The sequence below is a fragment of the Oryctolagus cuniculus genome, chromosome 7, assembly GCF_964237555.1.
Source record: "Oryctolagus cuniculus chromosome 7, mOryCun1.1, whole genome shotgun sequence".
Classification (NCBI taxonomy): Eukaryota; Metazoa; Chordata; class Mammalia; order Lagomorpha; family Leporidae; genus Oryctolagus; species Oryctolagus cuniculus.
The window spans coordinates 60,588,238-60,594,780 of record NC_091438.1 but is presented as its reverse complement, the minus strand read 5'-3'; the positions used below and the strand labels follow the sequence as shown (position 1 = coordinate 60,594,780).

The 6,543-nt window shown below is 55.9% G+C and overlaps 1 long non-coding RNA gene across 1 annotated transcript; it reads left to right on the top strand.

The window, feature by feature from the left end:
• Positions 1 to 1,286: 1,286 nt before the first annotated feature.
• On the top strand, positions 1,287 to 2,621 carry LOC138850584 (uncharacterized). The gene is made up of 2 exons (XR_011390536.1): positions 1,287 to 1,517; positions 2,338 to 2,621. It is a non-coding gene; the product is annotated as an uncharacterized lncRNA (long non-coding RNA).
• Positions 2,622 to 6,543: the final 3,922 nt, after the last annotated feature.

Sequence of the window (6,543 nt, the reverse complement as noted above, 5' to 3'; positions counted from 1 at the left end):
CAGGAGCATTGGCAGGGAACTGGATCAGGAGTAGAGCAGTCGGGACTTGAACCAGTGCCCGTTATATGGGATGCCAGCATTGTAGGCTGCAGCTTAACCCACTGTACCACAACACCAGTCCCCAACTGACACCTTAACCCCTGGGCAAATGCCCATTCCATCATTGTTAATCTTTTTTTTTTCTTTTAAGATTTATTTATTTTAAAGGCAGAATGACAGAAAGAGGGAGAAACAGAGAGAGAGAGAGATCTTCCATCCTCTGGTTCACACCGCCCCAAGGGCCCACAATAGCCAGAACTGAGCCAGGCTGAAACCAGGAGCCAGGACCTCCATCTGAGTCTCCCACATAGGCGGCAGGGACCCAAGTACTTGGGCCATAATCTTCTGGCTGCGTAGGCCCACTAACGGAGAGTGTGACGGGAAGTGGAACAGCTAGGCCTCAAGTTGCTACGCTGATGTGGGATGCTGGCTCTGCAAGTGGCAGCTTACCCTGCTGGGCCCCAACGCTGGCCTGAACAATGTCAGGCCTCATAACGTTACACAGGTGACAGAGTGACCACTGCCATCAGACAGGTCAGGAAAGTGAGGCCACAGAGAGTGAGTCATTTGCTCTTGAGCCCAGAGCTGGTCGAGGCTGTGCTGGGCTCCCTGTGGGCTCTCTGAGGGCTCCTGGCATCTGTGTGCAGCACTCAGTGGTTCTTCCAATTTTGTGCCGGAAGCAAAAACTTCAGGCCCTTGTCTGGCCCGAGTTTCTAGTTCAGGACCCTGTGGGAGAGTCAGGATTGCCACCAGGGTGTATGCAGCTGGCATCAGGAGGGCTGAGATGAGGCAGGCTGGAGGATCGGGGTCAGAGACACACACAGTCCTTGTGTGTGATCTCTGGGGTGTGCCTTGCCTGAAGTGAGTTCACATCTGGGGAGCGCTGAGGTCCCGGGGCTGTGGCTGGTGCTGGATTTGAGTGTTCATGTGGGTCCTTGTGTTGATGGAGTTTGCTTCAAGTATCTGATGGCAGGCACGTCTCACCCCTCCCCATTTCCCTCTCTCTACTCCAGGGTCCCACGTGTTCTGCCTGTGACACGGGCAGGTCCTTATTCTCACTCCTGGGCCCTGACCCTGTGTGTGAGGCACAGTGATCCGAGTGTAGTTAGGGAGCTGCAGGCCTGGCAGACTGGGTGGGGTGCATGGCACTCCTGGGTGCCGGGGAGCACAGGCTGACCTCAGCTCCCGGCTACCCACCCATCAGCCAGACTCAGCTTCTTTGGGAGCAGCAAAGCCTCCTTCACGCCAGACTTGGCCATTGGAGGCATTGGTCCACCCCAGACTGTGTTTCCTGTCCCACTCCCCAGCCAGCTTCTCTGCAGCGCCGGCTCAGGGCCAGGCTGAGTGGCCTTGGGGACTCAGGAGGAGCTGGCCCGACTGTGGGAGGGAGCTGCGGCCTGTCCGTGTTGGGATGTTGGAACAGGCAGCCCTCGATCTCTTTGGCTCTTTCAGTGGTTCTCTGGGTGCTCGCAGTCCTGGTAAGAAGGCGGAGAGCACACAGCTGCGTGTCCTTCTGCCTGGTACCTGGGGCCGGGCTGGGGGCAGAGGGGTTGGGGCATGGTGAGGCTGTCGGGCACCAGGGGGAGAAGCTTGGACTTCCGGCTTTCAGGGGAGTGATTAGGGCCCGGCCTGCACGTCCTTTTCTGCTTCACCTCCCTGTATCCACTTTCACTGGGGATTTGCTGCGTCAGTGGGTGACATCGGGGCTGGCCTCCGAGAGGCGCTGGCACGCTCTCAGCCCCTTGTTGTTACAGGTCCCTCCTTTGTGAACAAACCCAGGCAAACCAGGAACTTTCCCAGGGAAAGGAGACCTCTTGAGCAGACTGAGAGGGACAGGGCTTCCTGTGGGAGGGGAGGAGGGGCGTGCACACAGAGCACAGGATCCCAGAGGCTCAGCCAGGCTGTGCCCAGCCCTGTCCCATGGACAAGAAATGTGAGCATGGGGAGGCGGCTCTCCTCCGTGCAGCTCAGGTTCCCTCTGGGTAAATATAGACCTGAACTCGCAGGGCGGTGGAGCAGACTTTCTGGGCCTCCACGGCCGTCTCCAGCGGGGCAGCCACCTTGCTCAGTGCAGAGTCTCCCTGACTGCTGGGTCCTCTTCAGGAACGACCTCAGTCGAAGGTCCCTGAAGAGTGAGCTCCCCAGGGCCGTGGACCCTAAGGAGACTGTGTGGTTCTCCAGGCATGGAGCCCGCGTGCAGGCAGCTGCCAGGGTCCTGCCGTGCTGGGCCTGCACTGGGGCTGCTGGAAGCCCGGAGAGGCCGCAGACCCTGAGCTCTGTCCCTGTCCCCACTCTCAGGGCCTGGAGGAGAAATCAGCCCACATGAAGTCCAGCCGCTTCCTGCCGAGACCTGTGTTCATGAAAATGGCCACGTGGGGCAACAAGTAGGGCCCAGAGAGGCCAGGAGATGCGAGTGAGGAGCCCGCGCTCAGCCCGCTGCCCAGGGCCCTGGGGTGCAGCCCGAATCCTTGCACAGCCTTCTTTTTTCCTTTATCCTACTTCTCATTCCTTCTCAGCCCCAAGGCCTCACTGGCCCTCTTTGCTGTCCCCAGATCCTTGTCACATAAATACCCTTAAAAGTCTCACCTTGTGTTCATGTCAGTAAATTCTTGTTCCCACCATTGCTGTGTCTTATACCAATAATACCAAGTCCACCATCCTGCCTGTCAGTGGCTGTGTCTCTTCCAAGGAGCCCAGCTGATCCTCTGGCTTGGGGCGCTTAGTCCCAGGCACTTCCCTGAAGATGCTATATTGCCTGGGGTACAGGCCCTTCTCCCCCAGTCCTCCAGGGGATGCACTGACCAGTGACTTTGGCAGTCTGGATTCATAGGAATGAGTGAGATCTGGGGAGCCATTTTGCTCCCATGTGTGACCCCCTGAGGGCAGGCAGCCCCCTGAGGCTCCCTAGAGGACAGAGGTGGCCCTTTCTGGGCCTGGGCCTCTCTCATTCGTGCCCCCTGCACCATGGTGTGTTCCCCATGGCTTTTTTGTGCAGAGCCATGAAGCTCAGCAAGCAGGACCAGCGGGGTGGGGTCCCCAGCAGAGGGAGCCGGGAGCCTTTGGCCTCCGCACTGTGTGGCTCTGTCCCCTCTGCTAGGTGTCCAGGGCCCTGTCTACTCATTTTCTCAGTGGCCTTGGAGGGACCTCCCCAGGCCGGCTGCACAGCTGTCACCGGGACACTCGTTCCTGGGTTCCCTCCTCGCATCCCTGGACACCTGTGGGATGCATTTCTCGAGTTGCTGCCTTGTGGAGGAAGTCTTTAACCCAGTGTTCACTGCATGAATACTCTGCGTACAGCACTGTAGACTTGGGATCTTCAGCCCTCTGATGGGTTCACGTACCCACTGCTGTCTGAGGTTGCACATGTCTGAGCAAGAGATCGATGCCCTTTTGACTGCAGTCTCCTTTTTTTATGATTTATTTATTTATTTGGAAATCAGAGTTACACACAGAGAGGAGAGTCAGAGGGGGGGGGGTCTTCCATCTGCTGGTTTACTCTCCAATTGGCTGCAACAGCTGGAGCTGTGCCAATCTGAAGCCAGGAGCTTCTTCCAGGTCTCCCGCGTGGGTGCAGGGGCCCAAGGACTTGGGCCATCTTCTACTGCTTTCTCAGGCCACAGCAGAGAGCTGGATGGGAAGAGGAGCGGCTGGGATTCAAACTGGTGCCCATGTAGAAAGCCAGCACTGCAGGTGGCGGTTTTACCCACTATGCCACAGCGCCGGCCCTTGATTTTGCTTTGTTTTAACTTCATACGAGATACTGGATGAGCGGCCAGGTTCCTCCTAATGCGCACCTTGGGAGGCAACAGGTGATGGCCCAAGTGCTTGGCTCCCTGCCGCTCAGGTGGGAGCCCTGGGTGGAGCTCTCGGCTCCTGACTTTGGCCTGCCCCAATCCTGGATATTGCAAGCATTGAGGATTGAATCAGTGGGTGGAAGATTCTCTCTCATGTTTTGTCTTCAAAAATTATGTATATCTTCCTCCTATAAAATAATACATGCCCTCTTGCCATTGACATCTGAGGAGGAAGCGGACAGTAAACCCAAATGCATACATAATATATGAGACATAATAGAGGTAGGTTTTACATCATCACAATTGACTTTGTTGGCTTCCCCCAGTTTAATTACTTTCTTAGGGAGACTCCCAAGGCAGGCCCTGTGATACAAGGGTCAGAATAGCTGTGTGCTGTTATAACAACTGTCTGAGTGCTCTCCATGAGAATTCAATCTGCAGTGGAGGGTGCACCTGCAGGCCCACAATTTCACCCAATGATGCTTGTGTAGGTTTATAATAAACACTCTGGGACGTTCTACATTCCCCGTGTTAATTGCTTATCAGCCTTGCATGTTTCCAGGTCATGTTTCCACCCTCTGTCTATGGTCTCCCTGCCTGTCAATCCTTCAGTTTAGAACTCTCTGCTTGCTCATTGTGTGCCCAAGGCTAAGTGAATTCCTAGAGAGAGGTCAGAAGCTGCGTAGGGCGCGACGCCCTCCTTTCCTGCAGGCACCATGGTATTCGTGGCTGCTGTGTGCTGGGTTTCCTGGAGACCACACGAGCTTCCTTGAACATGTCATCTCGCTGGGTAAGAGACACCCACATAGCTGCTACACCCTTATTTCTGGGTGGGTTTATGAGGGTGTTTCCAGAAGGAATCGGAATTTACAGCAGGAATGGAGTGAAAGACCTCACCCTCACTGATGGGAGTGGCATCATCCAATCCACCTGGCGTCCTGGAACATAAAACATAAGCAGGGAGAACTCACTGTCTCTGATGCGCCATCCACTGTCTCCCGCCCTGGGCCATCTGTGTTCCTGGTTCTCAGGCTTGCAGATGCTTCTCCTTGCATAAAGCAGTTCATACACCTTCTCCACTTTCACAATCATGGTAGCCAAAGCCCAGGACGCCATGTGCACGCATGCATACGTATGTGTAGTGGAGTGTGTCCGTACCTCCCATTAGTTCTTCTTCATGTCGCAACCCGACCAGTGCACCTAGTGACCAAATACACAAGCCGATCCGGGTAATCAGTGACTAAGCTGGTAAAGGCAAGGAGAACACAGAATGCTGGAGCCAGTCTCCTAATTTGGGACCTTGTCTCTTTGGAATGGATTGGCGGCCATACCTTAGGATGGATGTCCTCCTAAATCTCCCTGTTCCTTGTCACTGTTTTGAGGGCGTCCAAAGAGGGAATCCCCTGCCTGCCTGCACTTCGGCCAGGACCTCAGGGAGGCGTGGACGGTGGGTGAACAGTGAGGAAGGGGCTGGGGTTTTGGTGGCCCCCATCACACTGTCCATGTCTGGGGTGCTCATGAGGTGCTTACGCATTGCGCTTTTGGTCCCCCTGTGAGAGGGTGGGAGATGCGGGGAGGGTACCTTTAAGGCCGTGATAATTCGGCAGAGACCTGCAGGGTCTCTGCAGGTCTGCACACCCTTCTGAGTCATGCTGAACCCCAACTAAGAATAACGTCAGGAGCGGTGAGTGTTTGGCCATGGTTAAGATGCCACTTGGGGGCCGGCACTGTGGCTCACTTGGCTAATTCTCCCCTCCGCCTGTGGCACTGGCACCCCAGGTTCTAGTCCCATTCGGGGTGCTGGAGTCTGACCTGGTTGCTCCTCTTCTAGTCCAGCTCTCTGCTGTGGCCCGGGAAGGTGGTGGAGGATGGCCCAAGTGCTTGGGCCCTGTGCCCGCATGGGAGACCAGGAGGAAGCATCTGGCTCCTGGCTTCAGATAGGTGCAGCTCACCGGCCGTAGTGGCCATTTTGGGGGTGAACCAATGGAAGGAAGACCTTTAAGAAATAAAAAAAAGAAAAAAGATGCCACTTGGGACTCCTCTGTTCCCCACACTGGAGCTCTCAGGTTCATTTTCTGGCTCCACATCAGATCTAGCCTCCTGCTGGTGTGCACCTTGGGCGGCAACAGTGATGGCTCAAGCATTTAGACCCTGCCAACAAGGTGGGACACCTGGATTGAGTTTATGGCTCCTAGCTTCAGCTTGACCCAGCCCCAAGCCCTGCCTGTTGTGGGCATTTTGGGAGTGAACCAGTGGATGGGAGCTTTTCTGTCTCTCAACTAATAATAAAAATAAAGAGAAGCCTAATATCAGAAGAATTCAGTTCATCCTGCCCAGCCCTGTCCCAGCAGTTCTGGAAGAATGACTGAGCTGGCCCTGCACCCAGGCTGCCCCGCCCTGTAGCCACGTGCTGAGAGCTGTGCTGGCGGCTGCTGCCTCAGAGTCCACCACTCCCTACCCCTAGCCCTGCACGACCAGGCTGCCCAGCCTTGCCCGGGGCCGACTTCCGTCTCTGTGCCACTCTCCTCTCTTTCCTCACCTGCAGCCCAAAGCCTGCAGGGAGTGCCCCACAGCTGGATTCTTTGTGTCCTTCCTGCAAGGACCCCTTTGGCTGGCTGGTTTCCAGGGGTGTGGCCTTCCGGTCTCCTCCCTGCGGGCCAGAACTCTGAAGGCAGTGGTTTTCCAGTGGCAGATTTTCAGCCATGCAGGA